Source organism: Vidua macroura, chromosome 2 (genome assembly GCF_024509145.1).
Source record: "Vidua macroura isolate BioBank_ID:100142 chromosome 2, ASM2450914v1, whole genome shotgun sequence".
NCBI classification, from domain to species: domain Eukaryota; kingdom Metazoa; phylum Chordata; class Aves; order Passeriformes; family Viduidae; genus Vidua; species Vidua macroura.
This window is the reverse complement of record NC_071572.1, coordinates 68,900,038-68,922,522: the sequence shown is the minus strand read 5'-3', so window position 1 is coordinate 68,922,522 and position 22,485 is coordinate 68,900,038. Positions and strand designations below refer to the sequence as shown.

Sequence of the window (22,485 nt, the reverse complement as noted above, 5' to 3'; positions counted from 1 at the left end):
TCTTGGGGAATGAGCACAGAGAGGGTTAACTATTTGAATAGGTGTCTGCATCTCATCTTACTTGAGAATGAGAGATAGGGAAAATTTCATTATGTGATAGCACAAAGTGGTCCAGATGTTTAATGGCTACACTGCATGGCTGCAAGATGGTTTCCATTTGGGTTAGACGAAAGAGCTCTGTCTTCATGTACGTCTCTTCAGTATTCATCTCACCCTTCCTCATGCCTTGAGCCTGTCATCAAACTTGCAGTCAGAAGTGAGATTGCTATAGACCAAGAAGGAAAACTTATAGATAGAAGTTAACCATTGCTAAATTCCAACAAGGGTCCTACAGAATAACACAGAGGGATCTCCTTTAATAACAAGGAGTTCATGGATTTATGGCTGTTGATAGTAAAAGGCTGCCAGCAGTAAGGTTTGGACTCCATCCCAGGGAGACAAGAACCATTGCTGACCAAACACAAATATCCCTTTGTGCCCCCTACCTTCTCCCTGCCTCTTGTACAGTCCTTGCAGGACTGAAAGGTCTCTACACACTTCAAGGCAGATTTTCTTCCTCTTGTTAGAAGAAGATGTGCAGGATGCCAAGTGCTTCTCTAAAAACCTGTGTGGTGACAGTCCTGGCAGTCCAACAGCTTTTTCTAAGGTTGCCATGACATGGAAGTGATGGGCACATGAATCACAACTGTGGACAGCACCAGCCTACATGCAGATGCTGCATTCAGATCAGCAGAAGCAAGTCCTGACCACTCAGCTCTCCCCAGCCTACTATGTGAAGTAGTTTGGAGATTCCAGTCCCCTTGGGGATTGTAATCAGGAGAAGATACAGAGACCTACTCTCTTACATGTATGCACGCAGTACAAAACTACAGCAACACAAGCAGCCTAAATCACCTAAATGACAAAACCAAGGTCAGATTAAAGCATTTTAAGCATTTATCAGTGGTCCACTTCAATTTTATTCCCGAGTAAAGTGAAATTAGGTAAAGTGCCTAAACTGCAGGCCACGGAAAGTGGGCTCAGCTTTGTGTGTTCCAATGCCAGAGTGCCTCACAGACTCAGCCCATGTCCATAGAAGCAGAACACAATGTGGTCACATCTAAAGGGGCCATGTGCCCCCAGCAGAGCTGTAAAGACAGAGGGTGTCTGGTGCTGAGAGCTGGCCATAAGTCAGATAGAGGGAAGCAGAGGCATTGTTGTCAAGATGCAGGGAAAGTCCAAGTGAAGGAGAAGACAATGGAAGTCCACTTCCTCTTTTCGGCGCATCTTGATTCCCCATCATATGTCTCAGCCATACTTTTTTTCTAGCATATCCAAAATGTTACCTCTTGTCAACTAAGATAAATACACCATTCACATGACTACTTTCTGTATAAAAAAAAATAATTAAAAAAAAAAAAAGAAAGAATGCTTTTATCAGGGAGTTTAGAGTCACAAATTACTTGTGAAAAAGGATATAATGCATTCTGTTTAAAAATGCAGGTATATATCACAACTCCCAGCTTCTGAATCACCACTATATGTTCATGTTTCCTGGAAGGAAAGATGTTTTTTGGTAACTTACTGTTTTGAATGAATTTATCCTGAAATACCCAACAAGTGGTACATTAAAATTTGCTTTGGGCAAAATGCAAGTTCTGATAATTTTGGCTTTTTCTGTTTACTCCAAATGCTGTTCATCAATGAAATGAACATTTATTCCAACTGACATTTTTCAGGCATAATTTTATAATTTGTATTTCCCTAGATACAGCTTTGCCTCTTCAACAAATACTTTAATAGGAGCTACTAAATTTGCTCTGAATGAAAAAGTATAAGATGCCCTAGGAAATTCAGAATTTGGGAAAAATGTTTCTAAAACTCTGACAGTGGTTTTCTTTGTAAATAAAATTGCAACTGAGTTACACAGTATGACTTTCCTAAATGTTTAATGCACAGTACCAACTCTCTTACTCACATGCATACACACACATGCATACATTCTCTAACACACTCCATGCCTACAATGCAAATACACCATCACCTCTCCTTCTAAACACACACAGGCCTTCTCTTTAGCATAAGGACAGCTACACATACACCTGCACAATGACATCTTTCTGACACAGAGGCCCTGAAACACAATTTTATCTCTCTCTTATACACACTGTCATTCCTTTTTTCTAACACAATGCAATCCGCCTCTTGCTCTTTTTTTCATACACACAGACACAAAAACAGACACATACAGTGTAATCTTATCTCTCTGAGATTCAACTACAGTATCTACACTATTTTCAAAATTGCATAAACACTTTCTGCCTGACATTTCCATTTGTAGACTCCATCATTCACAACTACACAATTGATTACAGAGATGGAAGGATGTGGAGGGAAGTCCTTGATCACATAAATGCCTGTCTCTTAGGTAAAGAGGCCTTTTCTGGCAAGATTTTATTTTACAAGCCAGGAGACATTATAAGCAATGTTTTCAGTTTGGATACAGCATTAATTACACAGTGCTCCTTGTTATATTACACCACCAACAAATAGTAAGATACTTAAACAGCTTGATAAAAAAAAAATGCTAGATCATAAAAAAGATTTTTCCTGTATTGCTATCATTGTCAAACACTTCATTGATACGTTCCACAATACGTGCTGCAAGCAAATTACAATATGCAGTTACACCAATATTTCCTGTGACATAAAATATGCTGTAGGCCCTGAGATTTCAAAAGAAAAAAAGAAAGATGTATAGAGAAGGTTCCACCTCCACTTAAGCTATTATTTCTACAACAAAAGTCTGTTCTTAAATCACTTGTATTAGCAGGATTGTTCTAATGGGAATATTAATATGAATGTCTGCCTCTGCGAGCTTCTCTACACAATGGAGATTGCCTACAGTGAGAATTAGAGGATGCAGCACAGAGCACTTCTCTTGCATGCCATTGATTCAGACCCACAGTAATTGGCTGGCAATTTTGGGGGGACCTCTGCAAAATTAAATTTCATACCCTCATTTGATTTCTCCAGATTACCTCGTAACAGAACTAAATATTAAAATGAAAATGTAATGAAGGATCTGGGGTTGATCAGTGATATTAAGAGCAGGTAAACAGGAATTTTTTCACAGGGTCTTGTAGGACTGCAAGGGCTATTACGTCCATAGAGCAGGCTTTAAAGAAAAACTGCAGAGGAAAGAGTTATTAAAAAAAAAAAAGCCAGAAAACAAGCTTCAGAGTATTTGCTTAGCTCTAAATAAGTACATTAACTAAACACAGCTAGGGTCCCTAACAGAGAGTAACTTGCTATAATTCCTGGGAAAATGTTGTTTCTTCATCATGAGGGGAATTTTGCCTAAGAATTTGGACCAAAGCATCAATATGGCTTTAAGAAAATTTCCTCAGAGACAGGAGAAAGGAAATACTTTTGTGGAGCCCAAACTCACAACAAAACCTGATCCACTGAAGGACTGGAAAAGCAAAAGCAGCTGTCCTACTACCAGAGGGAACGAAAAGAAAGGTTTTCCTTTAATGGCCTACGATACTGCTTTGATTAAACATATCTTGCTTTGAGAACGTTGTCTGACTGCCTGTATCAGCACAAGGTCACACAGCTCCAAACAAAAGGACTGCTGAGCCAAGACCAACTGGGATCACAGGCAACTGGAGTGGAGGGATGCAGGCAAAGAAAAAGATAGACACAGGATCCCATTTTAGGAGTGTCTCAGAGGGTTTCAGGGTGGAAGTGTGGTACCCCTGGCTATGACAGCTATAGATAGAACAGGTGTATTGTAAGCAGCACTGGAGAAGTCATGTGAAACTCCCATGCCCTGCAGTGTTTTGTTGCTTTTTAAGTTATGCTCCCATTGGAAGTCTGAAGCAGTGGTCTTCTGACACTGCCAACCAGCCTTCAGCTACTACAAAAATACCTAAACCAAAGCACATGACCACTTCTGACAATACAGAAATTGACCCCAATCTACTGCAGGAAGCTCATATCACCACAGACCTTGCAAAATCCATGCAGTGAGAGTCAATGTCCCATTCTTTCTCTCCACAGAATTGATAAAGGAGGATCTGATCCACTACAAACTTCTCCCACACATACCCCCATGTGCCTTTTCCCCTCTTGCCCCCTGGAACAGACATCAAGTGTCCACAACTCCATCTGTAACCCCATTCACAGCACTGGCATGCTGTGTTGCACTAGAGGATGGAAGAGCATTTCACAAGCAGGACCCCTCTTGTCACTCTACCCCTGAGGTAGGAAAGCATCACTCAGCCCCTTTCCACAGTGAGAAATCCAGGGCAATTGCATGTAGCAACTGCAGACTGAATACAGCACATGAATTTCTTGACTCCTTTTCTGATATCTGTGATAGCCACCTGGTAATCTTCTGCATGGAAAATATTCTCTAGAAAACAGATTGGGTTCAGCTACCCTCAGGAACTCCAGACTTTTTCCTCCTTCCTTACAATTTCTTTTTGACATCAAATACCACAACATTAAGGATCCTGATGATTTTGAATGCTATTTAGATGTCTTTCCTTGAGAAAATTTTGTAGGCCTCATGCTGCCCCGTGAGGCAGGGCTGCTGACCTTAAGACCTTACTTGTTGGTTGTGAAACAGATTCATTTCTTAGAATCACCTTTGATGCACTCTCCAAGAACCTGTAGGAAAATGTCACCGGTGGGTTAGTCAGCTCATTTGGAAAATTGTCTTCTCAGCATCTACTTGTCATGGTGTCTTGCCATTGATTTGTTGTTAGAAACAGACCTGGGTTTTGGTGCCTTCCTGAACAAATAGGTTTCCATAGGTCACTTGGTCAGTGGTGGTTGCTGTCACAGACATCTCCACCTCAGTCACCTCCTCACCTTGTTGTTCCTCTGAGCCTGAGCAGCGGCCCTGCTGTCAAACTTTCTAAGTAAAGCTCAGTGTGGACTCCTGCAGCTCTTCCGTTTTTATCTCTAATGAGATTGACCCATGGAGGCCGCTCCATTGAGGATTCAGGAGAAAGCCACTAATCAAGCTGACTGAGACACAATACAAAGCTTCCTTCTCTCTATCTCTGTCTTCTACAGTTTCCTCTTCCTTTCTTACTGTGTAATCAACCTAGTTATCTACCTTTCTGTCACAATAGTAGCTAAGTAGCTGTTCAATATTTCAGAAATAGAAAAAAACAGCATAGTCTTTTCTTCTTTTCCTTCCCAGGCTGTAAGAGGAATTGTTCAATTTGTTTTTTAGGTGGCATGATTTGTTTTCTTGTTTATAGGCATGTATGCAAGTGGGTGTTTTGTAGATGTATGTGCAGAGCTTACTGGGGAGGGCAAAGCTGAAGAGCCAAGCTGTGTATTTATTACTGAGAGTGGTGAGATGCACGACCTTCCAGAGCTGATGTGTTATGGACCTCCACAGCACAGCATAGCCCCTGTCAGCACTCTGTCTCCTGCTTTTAGCTCAGCCACACCAGCAAATCTGGAAAATGGCAGGGAAGGGAGATATTTAGTGGGGGGAAGAAAGAGGAAAGAGCAGCATTATTATTATTTCAGTCTCAGCTACTTCAAGATTACCTCTGTCCTAGACAAACAAGATATCTCCTGCTGTTTACTGAACATCTATACATGAGGCAAATGCTGTGGAGAGGGTCTTTTCTTAGACCAGCTATTATGGACAGGTAGGAAATGATACACAAGTTTCTCTTTGGGATTGAAGTGTCAGTGGAGTGAAACACTGTGCAGAACTTTGCAGAAACTTTGACATTTCTAGTGCTACAAGACATGACAGCAGAAATTTCCTGGACAGTGTACTTCTCCAAAAAATTATTTTTACCAAACTTCTCTAAAAAATATTTGTGCCATAAAGTACAAATACCCTAAAATATTTTGCTTTCATGACAGATATTGCACTGGCTCCTAACAACCACATTTACTGGAACAGCTTTCATCCTTTTAACAGCTCTTCCTTTCTCCATGTACCATATGTTTTGTGCAGATCCTCCAAACAGAGAGAGTCAGAGGCAATACCAAGGGCCTCCTACCATTTTTAAAGCTAAGTATTACTCAAAGGATAAAATAGCATCGAACATCATGTCAAGAGTTTCACAGTGAAAGGACATAACAGAAGAATGTATTTAAGTGGGACAATATATTTCCAGCATTGGATTCATCAGAACAGTGTTACCTCTATCCAGATTGCATGGCCATTTGGAGACTTCACGTAATGTTGGGATGACTGTTTGCAGATTTTAAAGTAAAGAGTATGAAAGAAAAAAAGTATCTTTGTTGACTCCAAGGCAGTCTCTGTCTAAGTTTGTCCAACTGAATATCAGTCTTTCAGAGATTTGCAACAAATTTTGCGTTGGTAGCAGTAGAGTACTGGAGTCCTTGTGTGTGAGTAAAGCCCTTCCTCACACATATGTGTACGTGGAGCTGGGACAGAGGGGAAATGTGTGAGTGAGGTGCTGGGTACTGGAAGAATGTTTAATTCCTGCAGTACTTATTTTGCAGAAGTCTAGAAAAAAGAAGGAAGGCATTAGAATTGCTGAGCTGGCTGGATTTGCATTGTAGGTGACTCTGAGACAAAAATACTTTCTTTGAAAAACAACAGCTGATGAGGAACTGGTTGGATAATCCCATCCAGACGATAGTAGTCAACTACTAAAACAAGCACAATGTCCAGATGGAGACCAGTGACAAGTGGTGTCTCTCAGGGGTCTGTACTGGGACCACTACTGTATAATGTCTTCATCCATACAATCAGGGGATCAAGCACACCCTCGGCAAGTTTGCAGTTGTCAGGAAGCTCAGTGGTGTGGTTGACATGCCTGAAAAATGGGATGCCATCCAGAGGACCTGACTAGCTTGAGAAGTGGGCCCATTAGAACCTCAGGAGGTTCAACAAAGACACATACGTCATCCAGCACCTGGGTTGGGGCAACCCAGTTTCAATCCAGATTGGGAAATTAAGGGATCAAGAGCAACTCTAATGAATCAGAGGCTGGACCTGAGCCAGCACTATGTACTTTCAGCCCAGAGAGCCAAGAACATCCTGGGGTGCTTCAAAAACAGCATGACCAGCAGATCAAGAGAGGGGATTCTACTCCTCCGGTCTGCTTTGAGACCCTACCTGGAGCACCGGATCCAGCTGTGGGGTCCACAGCATAGGAAAAACATGAACCTGATGGAGCAGATCCAGGCGATGGTAAGAAAAACAATCCAAGGACTGAAACACTTCTCCTATGAGGAAAGACTGAGACAGTTGGGGCTGCTCAGTCTGGAGAAGAGATGGCTGAAGGAAGACCCTAATGAGGCTTTTCAGTACCTGAAGAGGACTTATAAGAAAATGGGGACAGACTTTTTAGCAGGTCCTGTTGTGACAGGACAAGGGGTAGTGGGTTTACAATACAAGATGGTGGACTAGATACAAGGAAGAAATTTTTAATCATGAGGGTGGTGAAATAGTGGAACAGGTTGCCCAGAAAGGTGGTAGATGCCTTATCCCTGGAAATATCCAAGGTTCAGGGTGAGTTCAGGGTGAGCTCATATTCAAGTTCAGGGTGAACTGGGTTCTGAATAGATTGATCTAGTTGAAGATGTCCCTACTCATTGCACTAGATGACCTTTAAAGGTTCCTTTCAACATAAACTATTCTATGATTCCATGATTTTATAATTGAGAGAGTCCTGAATTCAAAAAGCAGAAGGGAAGAAAACAGGTACTTCATCTGCAGTACAGTTACAATGAACCATCCTGAACAGTCATTATAGCAGCTCAGCATTGGGATGTCAATAGAATGTCATTGTACCTCTGGGTCAGATTGGTTTAAAACACATGCCATTCAAAAAAAACCACAAACACAAAAACAAAAAACAAACAAAAAAAAAAAAAAAAAAAAAAACACCAAAAAAAAAAAAAAACCAAACAAACAAAAAAAAACATAACCCTAATTAAACCAACAAAAAAAATTAAAAAAAAAAAAAAAAAAAAAAAAAAAAAAAAACACATATAGAAGAATCCATATAGATTATTTTTTATTTTCTCTCTGTGTTTTGAATCCTCAGATTTCTTCTGGTCCAATTTTTCACTATTGTCTGCAACTGTGAAGATGAAAAACACACATTTACGAAAATGAGATCTTTTACTATCATGTGTTTACATGAATCCAGTGTCTGGGGATTTTAAGAAACACCTGAATACAGAGTGGTGACCCTGCTGTTCCCAGCACAGGTCTGTTATGGGCTTTGTGTTAACATGTCAGTACACTTCCCTTTCCATAAGCCATGACCTTTCCTTAAAGTTATGGATTTTTGAAACTGCTGAGCTACTGCTCTGCAATGTGTATGCAACACTTGATCTGAAACAATGAAAAGTTTTCTTCTACAAAGTAGACCAGAAGTGACAGACAGTACTTATTTCAAATACAGACATTTATGCCAGCACTGAAGGGAATATATCCCAAATTTCACATGCTAGAGGGTCTCTACTAGCCTTTTCCAAGGAAAGTAATACTCCCCTGGGGAGAAGCCTCTCTCCCTCACTTTCTCCCTTTGTTCTGCTTCACTAAGAGAAAAGGCTTCATCTTTCACCAGACAGATTCAAGCCTGCAAATCCCTTGGCAGACAGCAGACAAATTTCTGTTAGCTGATTCTTATGTGACCAATTCACATAGTACAAACAAATGATGATGCAAATGCTAAAGATGGCAAGACATTACAGTGTAAACAAAGGCTCTTACAGGATCCTGTCAGCTTCACTACTTAGATCACTGCACACTGAAAGGATGAGTGAGATCAGAGTGACTCTGCCCCATCACACTTGGACTCACAGTTAATTAAGGTGGTTCATGCATACATGAGAGCATCTCCTCCGAGTACTCAGCGCTTGCACAGAGACCAAAATGTTGGGAAAACTTAAGGCTCTGCAGTCCTGACAGCATTACCAATAGTCACATGGAAATTCGAGCATGCTGCAGCAGAAGCAAACATTACACCATGAGGCAGTGGGTGTCTTGAAGAGCATGTCTGTCCAGCCCCCTGCACATTCTCCAGGGCAGGCAGAAAATCAGAAGCCAGACTACCACTGTTATGAACAGTTTCCAGGTGTTCCCCAGAGACGCGGGCAGGGCTTTCCTAGTTCCCATGGCAACACTAAAAGAAAACTACTAACTCTAGCTAAGTACCGATATTGAAATGCTAATTAGCTAATTGCTCTGTTTGTTTTCTCTAAACTACCTGGCCTCCCACCCCTCCACGCTGCCATTCTGGGACTAACATGCAAATAAAAACCCCTTAGGATCATGGGAGTATTTTTAGGAGATAAAAATGAATATAAATCAAGAACTGAACACAATAGAGGAGTCTAGACAAATGCCCTAGCTGAGGAAGAGGGAAACACATCCCCTGACTGGCTTTTAACCGTCGCCATCACCTAAGAGAGAACAGACTATATTAGGCTCTGAGAAGCCGGGTGACGGAGACAGAAGAGTCCTGGTGCTGCCACCACTAAAGGAGCGGGGACAGCTGTTGTTCTGGACTTCAGCAACAGACTCTGCACGCCACGCCTCCTCATCCTCGGGCCGCCGGTGTGCTACAAGGAAAGAAGAAGGGACAGCTGCTGCTTGGGACTCCAGTGACAGACTCTGCACGCCTCCTTCCTTTCGGCTGCCTGGGAAAGCTACGACCGCGGGGGCGAGCTCTGCGTCGAGCCCCCTGCCCAACTGATCTTTTTAATAAAGAGCTGAACATTAATAAAGGCATTAGCCCTGTTCATTTCAACCACCAGCTTGGTGGAGTAGTGCACACACCCCCCACTACCCTTTTCCTCCCCAGGCAGCAAGCAAAAGAGGGTGAGTGCTAGGAAGAAGGCAGGCTGGCTTCCCAATGTGAGAATCCTGCTCATAAAACTCAATTAAGTGGATTACAGATGAGCTCATTCCCAGTGGTGGGTCACATTCCATTAAAGGCAGGCTCGATGCCAGGTGGACTCAGCGCTGCTTGGATGGCAGCAAGATCCACCCCACCACTTACCGTCTCTGCCTCTGACCTCACTATACCTTGCCGGATTTCTTGCCCTGTGCCCCATGCTGCATGGCAGGCTCATTGCTCATCCGTGCTCATCCTCTCAGTGAGGTAATCAGAGCCAGTGTTAGGTCATGGAGAGATAAGGGGATGGCCAAGCTCTCTGAAACACCTTGGTCTAGGGCAGCAACGTGGAAAAGGAAAAGCATAGGGAGAAAGAGGCAAAGTGGAGTAGGAGGAAGACCAGCAGAAAGAGACATTCCCTGGAAAACAATGGCAGAATTCAGGAAAGGATGGAACAGTCAACCCCATAAACTGGATTAGTGGTATTTGACGTGAAAGTGAGAACAATCAGAGCTCTCAGCTCACTAATCCCAAAGGCTTTTTTCACAGCATAGGTATAAGATTACAGCATCGTCTGCTACACACCACCTACAGTCACTGCACTCAGCACTCAAAAATGTGTGTGCTTGTATGTGGGGAACAAAGAGTGTGTCTAGGGTATATTTGTGTGGGGGAATGACTGTGTTTGGAAGAGAAAATGGTGGGAGGAAGAGAAGGTGAATGAATCTGTGAAGGGTGAGTGTGTGGGCGTGAGGGCAGGAAAAATCTGGATGAATGACTGTGTGGGTGGGTAATACATGGGCTAGAGTAAGTCAAATGTTATAAGCACCTGCAGGCATTTTGCCAGATTTGAGACCTATTTTGACTTGCTTTGTACATCCCACTTTGCTTTTCACTGTTTGCAAACGTTCTTGGCAGCTCAGCTTAATTTGTACAAATAGCAACCGACCAAGAGTGAGCCAAATCTGTTGTGAAATAGGTTGAAGAAGACACAGGTTTTTGTGCAGATCCAAGCAGCAGGGGCTTTGTACCATCTGGAACCTGTGTACCAAGTCCCAGGGAAAGGCCTACAAGGGAGATCAATCTAGTTACATCCCCACCATTTGCCATTCCACGTGAGGAAGGAATACCTCAGACCAGTTGCAAAGTGAGACATGCTGTCTGGACAATGATCCCCACAGGGCATGGGAGCCACACAGCGCAGGCATCTGCCATCCTGGCATAGAACACCTCAGTATCTACAGCCTCAGAGAGAGCTTTCTCCTTTAGCTCAGAAGGACTGAGAGGAAGACAGCAGCCTTATGTTTTGTTCCCTTGTGTGTGACAAGTGAACTCAGTTTGGCAGTGTGAGGCAGCAGGTTTCCTATTAGTTTTACCACCAGTTTATCAGGCAATTTTGGACAGCTTCACTTGCCTTCTCCATGTATCTGTTTCTTAAGGCAAAAATCTATCAGTAATGATACAGATATGAGATCTCGTGTTGGAAAGCATTATGTAAGACTCACGTGATATTATTCTCCTGCACTAGCTGAGGGTAGTTGTCAAATTTCCTTTGCATTCATTGCCTGCAGTACTCAAACCATAAGCCCTGAAGAAGTCCAAGCCTGCACTGCAGGAGCTCCAACTCTAGTCTCTCCAGTTCTGCTGCTCCTTTCAGCAAATCATGACCCAGGTCCTGGCTGTCTGTCTCAGGACCTCCAGCATAAAATACATAGAGCCCATCCTGAGCAGCAAGGGATCTCACAGTCCCTTTGGCACAATCCAGATTGTTCTTGCTGCTCTGTCCTTGGTAGTTGTACTACCTGGCTTGTATATTAAGTGTGTTAAGAGCCCAGAATAGCTAGGATGCAAAAGTACTGTGGCCACAACATTTCTTTTCCCATAATGGTGCTAAAAGAATTTAGGGTCATGTATCACAACCAAGCAATCTGATCCCCTGTCTTTTATTATGCTTTTCCCTTCTCTTCTGACTGGCTTTTCTTTATCAGCATTTCTCTTTTTGCTACCCTGCCCCAGAGTTTTGCTCTGGCAAGTGCTGCAAGTACTGTGCCAAGCTGCTTCACCCTACCTTACTGATGGTCCCTGGAATGGCTGACGGTACACTGCTATATCCTCCTGTCTGTGTGCATGAATTAGCAAGCCCTTTGCTTTTCACCTTCAGCAGAAACAGAGTGACCTGTCTATGCAATTAACCCCTACTCTCTTTAACTAGAGGGAAGACTATATTGCTTCTCCTGGGACCCAAGAGAGAATGAGAGAAAAAAACAGAGATGCTATCAGGGTGCCAAAGCACTAGGTATAAAAAACCTTTTTCACCCTAATAGTATATCAGGTGCTGCCTCAAGAACTATTATTGAACTACAGCCAGAAATAGTGTGGTCCTACCCTGTGCATTTTTCCCCCTTCTGATACTCTTTGCTACTTGAAAGTATTTCATTCAATGAAATGGTTTAAGGCTCTGTCTGCAAGGAGGATCTTTTGTGAAATACCACATCTCTGCCTTCTAAACCTTCCAGCTGAATGGGAATAACTGCTGTAGTTGCCACGGCACAGGCTACACAAAAATGATGCTTGAGTTTAATTATACTGAGCGGTTGAGGCCACTGCCTCACTGCTCTGGGATACATTGCTCTGAAAAGCAGCCAGGTAATTCTGCTGCAGCTGCCTTTCTCTCAGTGTCCTGGGAAGGGGAAGGGAGGAAGGGTGACAGGGAGCAGGGCTTTCTGCCAGGTTTAGCTACAGCAAACATACCTGAGCTAGGTGGTCTCAAAGGATGTGGCTACACCAAGCAGAGATCCCCCAAGGCAGTGCCAGAGGCGGCTGGTGGGTTCTGAGGAGTATAGGCAAAATTCGGTTTTGATGTAGAGATTTCCGCTGCACTTTTCCTGTGTAAGAAGAGGAGAAAGAAAGAAAAGGAACTGGGAAAGGAGAGAAGGCAGAAAGGAACTGGAATTGTATCTCTCAACACTCCAAAGGTAAGAAAATAGATGCAACAAGGATGTTTTTGAGAGACCATTATCCTCAGCCATAAATGTTATTGTACCCAACTCAGCCCTTCTCTAAGGGGTGTTGCCAACCCAGCTTTGGTAGAGCTGACAGCAGGGTTGGTGGTGCTTCAGTACCTCATGCAACTACTGCCTACTTTTCCTGGAGTTGGTCATGGGCAGTTGTGTCCCAAATAACTACAGAGCTGGAAACAATATAACCACATGTGCTTGGAGACCCAGCGAATTCTGCTCAGAAATGGGGGAGATTAACCTCAGTGTCACGCTATGCTAATATGGCTAATTTCCTTCTGGGGATCCTGCCTCTGCCTGGATACGCACACATACCCCAGCTCATTTGGGGCACGCTCAAGTGCTCACAGCACAGCACTGCCTTATCAGCTGGACACACCATGAGGAGCTCACACAGGAGTGGTGTTTTTCACCTCCCTAATGGGCATTTTCTTCTGAAGTGCAAGCAGTTCATGGACTCAAAAGTCCATCTGCAACAAAATTCTCCCCAAATGCTTCAGGAATCTGCCACTACTTCCATCACCCAAACTTCATTCTCCATGATCCTAAGGCGATTCAGATAAGGATGAATACCCTCCCTTCCTTCCTTCCTTCCTTCCTTCCTTCCTTCCGCAACTTCCGCAACTTCCGCAACTTCCGCAACTTCCTTCCACAACTTCCTTCCGCAACTTCCTTCCGCAACTTCCGCAACTTCCTTCCGCAACTTCCTCTTTTTTTTTCTTTTCTTTTCTGGGGTTTTTGGGCTTTTTTGTTTCCCTCCTTCTGGCTGAAAGCCTTTGAGTTGCCACACATCAGAACCAGTAAATAACCAGACAAGTCTCTTAGATCATGTTTAGGAGCTACCCTCTTCTTTGAGAGACATGCAGTAACGGAGAATTTTACCAGAGGGTCAGGGGAGTTTGCTGTTAACCTTCTTGAGAGCCACCAATGATGAGGGCTTTTAGAGAATTTTCTTTTTGGAATGAATATTTATGACTTCCTGAAAAGGACCAAGGTTTGCATGGAGCAGTAACAACTTTTTATCAAATTATGGTATGCTGGGGGCAAAACGTAAAAAAAAACCAAAAAAAACCAACCCAAACAAAAAAAACCCAAAAAACCCCACAAACAAAGAAATAACCCCCCCCCAAATCCCCAACCAACCAACCAGTAAAAACCCCACCAAAATAAAAAAAAAACCCCAAACAAAAAAACCCAACACCAAAGCAAACAAACAAAAACCCCAACAACCAAAACAAACAAACAAAAACAACCAAAAACCCAAACAACAAAAAAAAAAATCCCCAAGTTCCATTACACCAGGAAAGCTCTTGGTATGCCTGAACATGGACAGCTAGAACTGTTATTTGAATGCATCACAAACAAATGAAAAAAACACTAACCTCTAACCAATAAAGTTTCATCAGATATTTTGGCTTAAAATTCAACAGATTTATGTTAAACTAATATGTAAATATACACTGATGCACTTTTAACTACCTAAAACATAAATTTGGATATTTTGTTGTCCTGAAGGCCCTTAGCTAAAATTTGGTGAGTCCCAGCCCCAATGGCAACAACACATCTTAATCTTCAGATAAAACTGAGTTTACTATTCAAAGTACTAGACAGACAATAGCTTTGCCACCTCCATCCTTGTGCCCTGGTGCACTCCAGGCTGCTGCTAACACTTTTGTACAGTTCTTTTAGGAAGACACAGCTTGCACTGGACACCAGCACACATTTCTGGTGTCCTCCTTGTATGTATATAGCTACTGTGTTGGTGTCAGGCTGATTCCAACCAATTTGCATCATAGGCATATATACAAATTGAACACAGATTGTGATCCCTGGCTTCAAAAGGTGAAGCCAGCTGCATTTAACCCACTGGTCTCAAACAGCAAAGCTCTGGGACTGTTGCTTTCCACTCCCAGGCAGATGTGGCATTGCTTGGTCACCACGGTGACAAGCACTTCTCAGTAGGTAACCACCACCCTGAACTGTGCAACTCTCTCCTGTTCGAAGCCCAGGCCCGTGTACTCACACACAGGCAGTTTCTTTTGCCTGTGCAGCCCTGCTGGGGCTTTGCCCGCCACTCCAAGCTCTGCCACCACCTTCCCGCACCCTGTATTCCTACACTGGAGCGTGACCACAGGCACCATCGGCGCTCCCACCAGAGGATGCGGCTGGGTTAAACTGCTAAATATTTAATGGGAAGGATGGCTGGTGCCTTCCCTAAGCCTGCTGCGGGAGATCTCCGCGGAGGATGGTTGTGTTGAGCAGTCACCCGGCCAGGCGTCCATGGAAGGGACAGCCGGGCTCAGCAATTTCACGCGCTCTTCATCCTCCCCTTCCTCCGCTGCCCACCCTGTCACTGCCTTGCATTAGGGCTGCGTCCCGCCGAGCTGTGCCAACCGGAGCCGGAGCCGCCCCAGCGCCCCGGGCTCCCTGCCCTGCCCGCGGGGAAGCCTCTGGCCCCCAAGCGAAGGGTTAAGGCCGCCGCCCCTCGCCGCCATGGCTCCCCCCGCACGTCTCCGCAGACATGTCCCCTCCGCCAGGGTTCCCCCCGCCGTCTCCATGGAAACCGGCCCCGAGCAGCTGCCGGCTGCGCCCCGGCCGCCGCGGCCTCGCCAGGGAAGGCGATGGCAGCCCTTTTACTTCCTCGGTCGCGCCGCTGCAGCGGGGACCAGTGCCTGGGACATGCCCTGAAAATGCCCCGGTGGCCACGAAGGCCAGCGGCATCCTGGCCTGGCTCAGCAATAGCACGGCCAGCGGGACCCGGACAGTGATTGTCTCCCCGTACTGGTGATGCTGCACCTCGAATCCTGTGCCCAGTTCTGGACCCCTCACCACAGGAAGGACATTGAGGTGCTGGAGCCTGTCCAGAGAAGAGCAACAGAGCTGGTGAAGGGTCAGGAGCACAAGTCCTGTGAGGAGTGCCTGAGGGAGCTGGGGGTGTTTATCCTGGAGAAAAGGAGGCTCAGGGTGACCTTATCACTCTCCACAACTCCCTAAAAGAAGGCTGTATCCATGTGGGGGTTGACTTTTTCTCCCAGGCAACCAGTGATAGAAGAGGAAATGGCCTCAAGTCACACTAGAGGAGGTCTAAATTGGATATTAGAAAATAAATTGACTGAAAGGATGGACAAACATTGGAAGAGTGAACTGTGAACAGTGGAACTGCTGAGGGAAGTGGTTGAGCAACCATCCCTGGAAGTGTTCAAAAAATGTTTGGATGTGGTACGTGGGAACATGGAGTAGTGTGAAGCATGGTGGTGCTGAATTAATGGTTGAACTTGATGATCTTGAAGGTCTTTTCCAACACTAAGAATTCTATGATTTTAAAATAGAGGTGTAGGTGAGTCGTCTGCTTGCCCTGAAGTGGGATATGGAGCTGAGCTCAGGGCTTTGTTCTCCTCTCTGTTCACCTCCAAGAAGATTTTCAGATGAAAAACTTACCAGAAATGTTACATATTGCTACCATAGCCTCTGAAACAACCACTTAGCAAAAATTGCCAACCCTTGTGGCTCCGTGGCTCCCCTACCCAGGTGTATGTTCTGGTGAGGGCTTCCCTTCTCTGGAGAGATGAACCAGGCTTTTCCTCAGGTGATAAAATTGTCCTTCATCCACTGAAAAAAAAAAAAAGGAAAATGTCTTACACATATTTGTTGTTTAGGTGTTTTTTTTTTTTTTAATATGAGATGGCATTGACCTACCCTGAGATACAGACCTAAATATGGAAGTTGCTTTCACTTGAGGTTGTAACACAACCTCTCTGTGGCAAAAGTTGTCACTAGCCCACCCAAGCCTCTTGGCACTGAAGATCCTTTTGTGTTGTTCCCATGTGTGCCCACACAGGCAAATTTGTTCACAGCTCCCTGGGGAAGAGATGCACTGTGCAGCATGAGTAGGGAAAGGCTCCAGAAGCCCTCGTAAAATGCACAGGTGACAGCATATCCTGTGGGAACAGGTCAGGCTTTGCTTTCATCTGTGTGCCAGCCTGGAGAGTTGGCCTGGTGCTGGAAACATATGCCAAAGGATGTCCTAAAAGTAGGTTGAAAACAGGAAATTCAGCTGTGTTCACTAATTGTCCATAGTGGAACATGTTCTCTTTTTCACCACCCTTATCTCAACTGCACTGTCTTGGCTAGCAGAAAATTATCTCCACTTTCAGCTCTGAGAGACTACACCTATTCTGCCTATAAGGTCAAAGTTGGGCCCCAATTTCGAATTTGACTCTTTTTTCTAACTCTCTTTTCTTCTGGCTCCAAAACTATCTTCTGCCTTCATCTTCAACTTTTCCAAATCTCATCCTGATCTGATGTCCCTCCTTATATGGCTGCTGAAATCCTTCTGCCCACTTTCTCTGTAATAGTTCAGTGTGTCCTTAACCAGCAATTATACATCAGAGATCAAAAGAAGCCTTTCTCCGTACCAATAAGATGCTTCTGAGACTAAAATTTTGCCTGTGTACATAAGGCTACTTTATTGTCTGTGCTCTTCTAAATCAAACTGATGCCCATTACCCCCCAGCTTTCTTTCCTCATGTTTTTCCTCTAATGATCTCTGCCTGTTACCCCATCTCCTTCATAGTCTGAACAATTTGCAGTGTAGGATCTCCTTCTTTGATATTGTCCTCCCAAACCCTCACACTGATGGGTCACTCCCTGATATGAAACAGCACAGACACTGTAGCTGCTGTTTCGCTTCACCCAGGGAACATCTCTCCCCGACTGCTGTTGGCTAATTAGAAGATCTGATGTGGTCTAATAGCTTGGCTGTTAAATGCAAACCCCCCTCAGCTGCAAAATCCTGGGTTGATTTGCTGGCAGCTCTCAATTTTCTGCTCTTCTTCTATTTTCTTATTACACTAAGTAAATATGACCCTTTCTTCTTCTTTCCTAGAACAACCTACTTAGCAGACATTCAAATATGTAAGTAGTGAAGGTGATAGAAACACACACTAATGGAGAACTGAGGCTATAATTTGAGTACACACAGAGCCTAGGCTATTCAATCCTTGTTATGGAAGAGTAGGTGAGCTCTTCAACTTCATAGTCCAGAGAAAAGGTATGGATCAAGGGGAGATGAGTGCTAAGAGTTACATGAGATTCTTAAGTCTGCCAGGCATAAAGATTGCAACTGAGGTATAGGTAGCTGTTATTTGATTTTGTGTTATCACATGACTGCAACTTTTTCTTTAGAATGAGCTCTTAGACAAGACATGGGGTTTTTTTGACTCTTGCAGCTGACCACAGTCATGGAATCGCTGTGGCCGGAAGAAGCTCCAGCTGACTGATAGTGGAGCAGGCACCGAGAAGCCACCAAGCTGTGTAGCAGCAAGGTATGGAACTAGCTATGCCAATGTCTCCCTCAAGACATGAGAGCTCAGGTCTCAAAATTGCCAAAACCTATGACAGAACTTCATTACTCAGCTGATCAACGTGTAGAAGAGAGAAAAACAGCATGAAAAGGAGGGTGAGGAATTAGATTTCTAGAAGGTATATGTGTGATAAAGACAGATCCTGTCTTGTTGCGTCCTGGGATTGGGTTTTAGGGGTTCTTATTTGTGTTAGCTAGCCGAGTCCTGTGTACTCCCGCGCTTCCCCTGTGTTGTTTCCCCTCCGCGGTTTCTGGCCCCATGCTGCCTGCTGCCAGATCATCCCCCTCTGCCGCTCCTGTAACCACCCCCCCGTCCGGCCCCGGGAGACCCTGTGCCTGCCACCCCAATCCACACGACCCCACTCAGCCCGAGGCTCGGTGCCCGCCCCTGCGGGGTTCTCTGGTTGGTCGCTGTTGCTGGCGTCACCGCCACGGCAGCCACCCCTATTTGATGGCAGGCCGTGGATCCTCTTGCCCCACCCCTCCATAAAATCCTACCCCGCTGGCACCCAGGCGCCATTTTCTCCCATGCAAGTGCCGGGAGCGGTTGAGTCTTTCCATCGAACCGCGCCACGTGACCAATAAACCGTTCCTGCCAAGCACGGAGTAAATGGACAATTCCTTACCTCTTTACCGGATCCCTAGCGCACAGTAACAGAGGCTGGCCAGCCCACGCATCCGAGACACGGAGCTGTGTCCGGGAACCCACAGCAGAAAACCCCGGCAGCACGTGGAAGCTACGCCACAGCCGGGCTCCCAAGAGCTGCATGCAGCCGGGGAGGGTGAAAACCCATGCCGCACTGTCTGAATTTCAAAAATCAATAGGATGAAGATCATACTGGCAGAGAAAAAAACAGCCAATTTGAGATCTGGAATAAGAAAATGTGAATGAAAGTAGATATTTTCTCCAGTTCAGCATGTGCAACATCATCTAGACCTTCTTAGTTCCTGACACACCTGAATTCCTAAATTTATACTTCTCAGGGCCTTTAACAGGCTCTTTTAATTCCAAATTCAGAGAAAACAGGGCTCAAATGGATACTAGTACACAGACATAGATGTCATCTACCTTCCCTGACACAAGACTGGATCAGATACCAAGAAATGACCACTATTATTTTCTTAATTGCAAATTTAGTGAAGTAGTGGGGTACTAATCAAGCCATCTTACAGTCAGGATGATAGGACCAACACCTAAGAGAAGTTTTGAACATGCAATGATAAAACATTGCAATAATAAACCATCTTCAGTGGCTTGTAGCACTGCCTATTTTCAGTCTTAGTTTATCTCCAATGTAATGTGGGGCAAAGAAGCAAAAGGGAAGGTTTTAGCTCTCGGTTTCCTTTTCAAAGAGCTTAGCTGTGTTAGCCTGTCATTTGTGACTCTTTCTTCTTTGTACACAAAGATTGGATTTGCCATAAAACAAAACCCATTTTTTTGTTTTGTAAAGGCTTCACCTGAAGAAATAAGGTCAAGAAAAGCAACACCTAAATGAAGCCACTTGCAATAATGTTTGCCTGCATATATCTATCCTAAATGGCAAGAAAGTATGAAAGCCTCCTTCTATTGCTACTCTTAGTGGGTTAAGCAGAGAGGACAGGCATGGGACCTTCCAGAGGCATGAAGATGACTTCTTGGCATGGTTCAGAAGCAGCAGGAACAAAAGTCAGCTTAAACCATCTTTAATAAAAGCTGTGCATAGCAAGCACAGTCTCAACCATAAGCAGCTTTACACTGCAATCATAACACAGAGAGACCAGAAACAGCACATGCTACAGAGACCAAGTCTTACTTTCAGTAGTGATTCACAGGGGCAAATGAGGACAAAATTAATGTAAGTAGGGGAGAAAAACTGACATTGCTGTGAAAACCATTTCGCTTCATGGCATTTTAAGTCTAAACTAAATTCCCAACAATGAATCAATGCAGTTCTGTGTTATTCTACTATTGCAGCCAGCCCAGAGTGGGCCGTCGTGACAAATACATTCCAGGCTATCTCCATAAAGCAGAAGCCCCTACTGTTTCAGGCAAAATGCCTGTAGTGACAGTATATGCTTTATGTGGTTCAGCTAGGACTGGGAAGCCTGATCTCATAAACTTTGTCAGCATGAATTATGTCTTTATTATATTAAATGGCATCTTGGCGTTTGCCCATATACCACATCACAGATCAGCAAACACATATACAGGCCACTCTGCCAGAGTGTGCAGGCATGGGGGAAAGCTGTGGCTGTTGTGCGGCCTCCCATCTCTGTGCCTGTCCAATTTGGTCATGATTGACATCTCAGCTGAGATGTTTCATCAGTGTAAGTTCCCCCTCCCTGCCTCATTCTTAAGCTTTCAGAAGGTAGGTGCTTGGTCCTGTGTCTGTTCAGAGGAAGCACCGTGACCTACATGTCTGCCCCTGACCTTTAGCCTGATCAATAAAACTACAAATTGGTCTTTTCTTATCCTCGACACTTTAGTAATAAAATCCGTACTGAGATGGAATGAAACACTGAACTTCATGTCTAGGCATCATGAACATGTTTCGTAGCAGGGGAGAGACTGGCAGTATTTCAGCCATCAAATATACAACCCTCTTTCACTCACTTTCTGTGCAGCAATCATTTGTGTGATATTTGAAACCTGTAGAATGTCATTTTTGGTTCTATATTCACACAATTTTCCACATATTCCAGAACAGCTAGAACCTCTAGTGTGCTTTAACAACACTTTTTTACTACCATACAGGCTTTCCCCCTTTGGTGATGTTCAGGAGGAAGAAGAGAAGAGGCCTCATTTCTCTTAGACAGGAACAGAGATGGTTTTGGGAGAGAGTCAACAAAGCCAAGTAAGAGTGTAATGCTAGATGGGTGCACAGGTATTTCTGTTGCCTGATGTTTTGTCCCTGCAGGGGACTGCCTGTAGTAGGCAAGGAGCATGAGAGGACATGGCAGGCCACAAACCACGACTCTCATCTTCTTAAGACTGGCATGGTGTTGGCAGACCTAAGCTTGCATTTGCCCTTGTGCAATAAGCAATACTTGGGTCTGAAAAGTAATGTAATAGGTGGGGGGTTTTATACCAACAGCCTTTATCATAAAATCAGAAGGGCTTTAACATGGCTCTAAATGTGGTTGTTGTGTTACTTTACATCCCTTGCAGAGCAATTCAGAGGGAGGAAGGAGGTTGTACTGCACAGTTTTGTGTACAGCTTGGAAAATCTATTCCATCGTTTACCATGAAATAGCTGTTGGAGCCACATGCTTTCTTCATGCTGGCAAGAGTGTTGTGTATTTAGCATGCTCAGCTGCTAGTGGGGCTATAAACCATACTTTTTACTCAGCTGCACTGCCATGGGATGGCCTTGAATAACCTCCTGTGTCACATCAAGGCTTTTCGCTGGTGAAATGAAACATGTCTGTGAATCAGAGGAATGAAGAAAAACCTAACAGACTCTTCTAATTCCTTTTGGATAGCCAGGCCATTTCTTTTGCCAGAGAGGCTTGCCATCATGTACATCCATCCACAAAACCCAGAAAGCCAGATCCAATCAATAAGGTGGACCAGAAGACCAGGAGTCTTTGGGTTCTTGAAAGCCCAAGAGGAGTGGTATGAAAATAGCATCATTTCCTATGTGGCTCTTTGATGCTGCTGTGTGCTACCTAAGACTGCTGAGTCTGCAAACACAATTTCCTCTGCCTCAGCTTGCAGGAGAGCCCAGAAACACTGTGTTGGAATCACACAGCGCATGTTCAAGGCAGGCAGGTGGCAGGTTCAAAGTGGAGTGAAGAAACAGCTCCTTTATGTAATGCACAGTTAAGCTCTGGAGAACGTTTTCTCAGGATTTAATGGGTGCTGGAACTTCATGTGAGTTTCAGAACTAGTCCAGTACAATCCTGGAAGAAGCAAACATCAGAAGCTACATGATGCAGCCCTGCTGCTGTATTGTTCAGGGAGTTCTTAAGCCAAAACTCTCTGGAGACTGGAAGAATACACAGGGCAGAAGTTGCTATATGCTGGCCCTGTTCTCTGCTCTTAGCAAGGTACCACTGTTGGCCACTGTCAGAGAGAGGACTCTGGCTACACAGAATGGATGCCTCTGCTGTTGATGGTTTTACATAATCTTACATAATGCAGGATGTGACTAGAGTCTTCTAGGTTTACATGCTTCCACACAAATATACCCCACCTTCAGGAAATAGAGGCTTTTCCTAAAGAGACTTTTAGTGACATCAGCTTTTAATGACACTGGATCCCTATATCTCATTCCAGAGA

The 22,485-nt window shown here is 44.4% G+C and overlaps 1 long non-coding RNA gene across 1 annotated transcript; it reads right to left on the bottom strand.

Annotated features, from left to right (window-relative positions):
• Positions 1-8,023: 8,023 nt before the first annotated feature.
• LOC128803596 (uncharacterized) lies at positions 8,024-16,424 on the bottom strand. The gene is made up of 3 exons (XR_008435767.1): positions 14,490-16,424; positions 12,597-12,730; positions 8,024-8,081 (listed from the first exon to the last, which is right to left on the bottom strand). It is a non-coding gene; the product is annotated as an uncharacterized LOC128803596 (long non-coding RNA).
• Between the last annotated feature and the right edge of the window lie 6,061 nt (positions 16,425-22,485).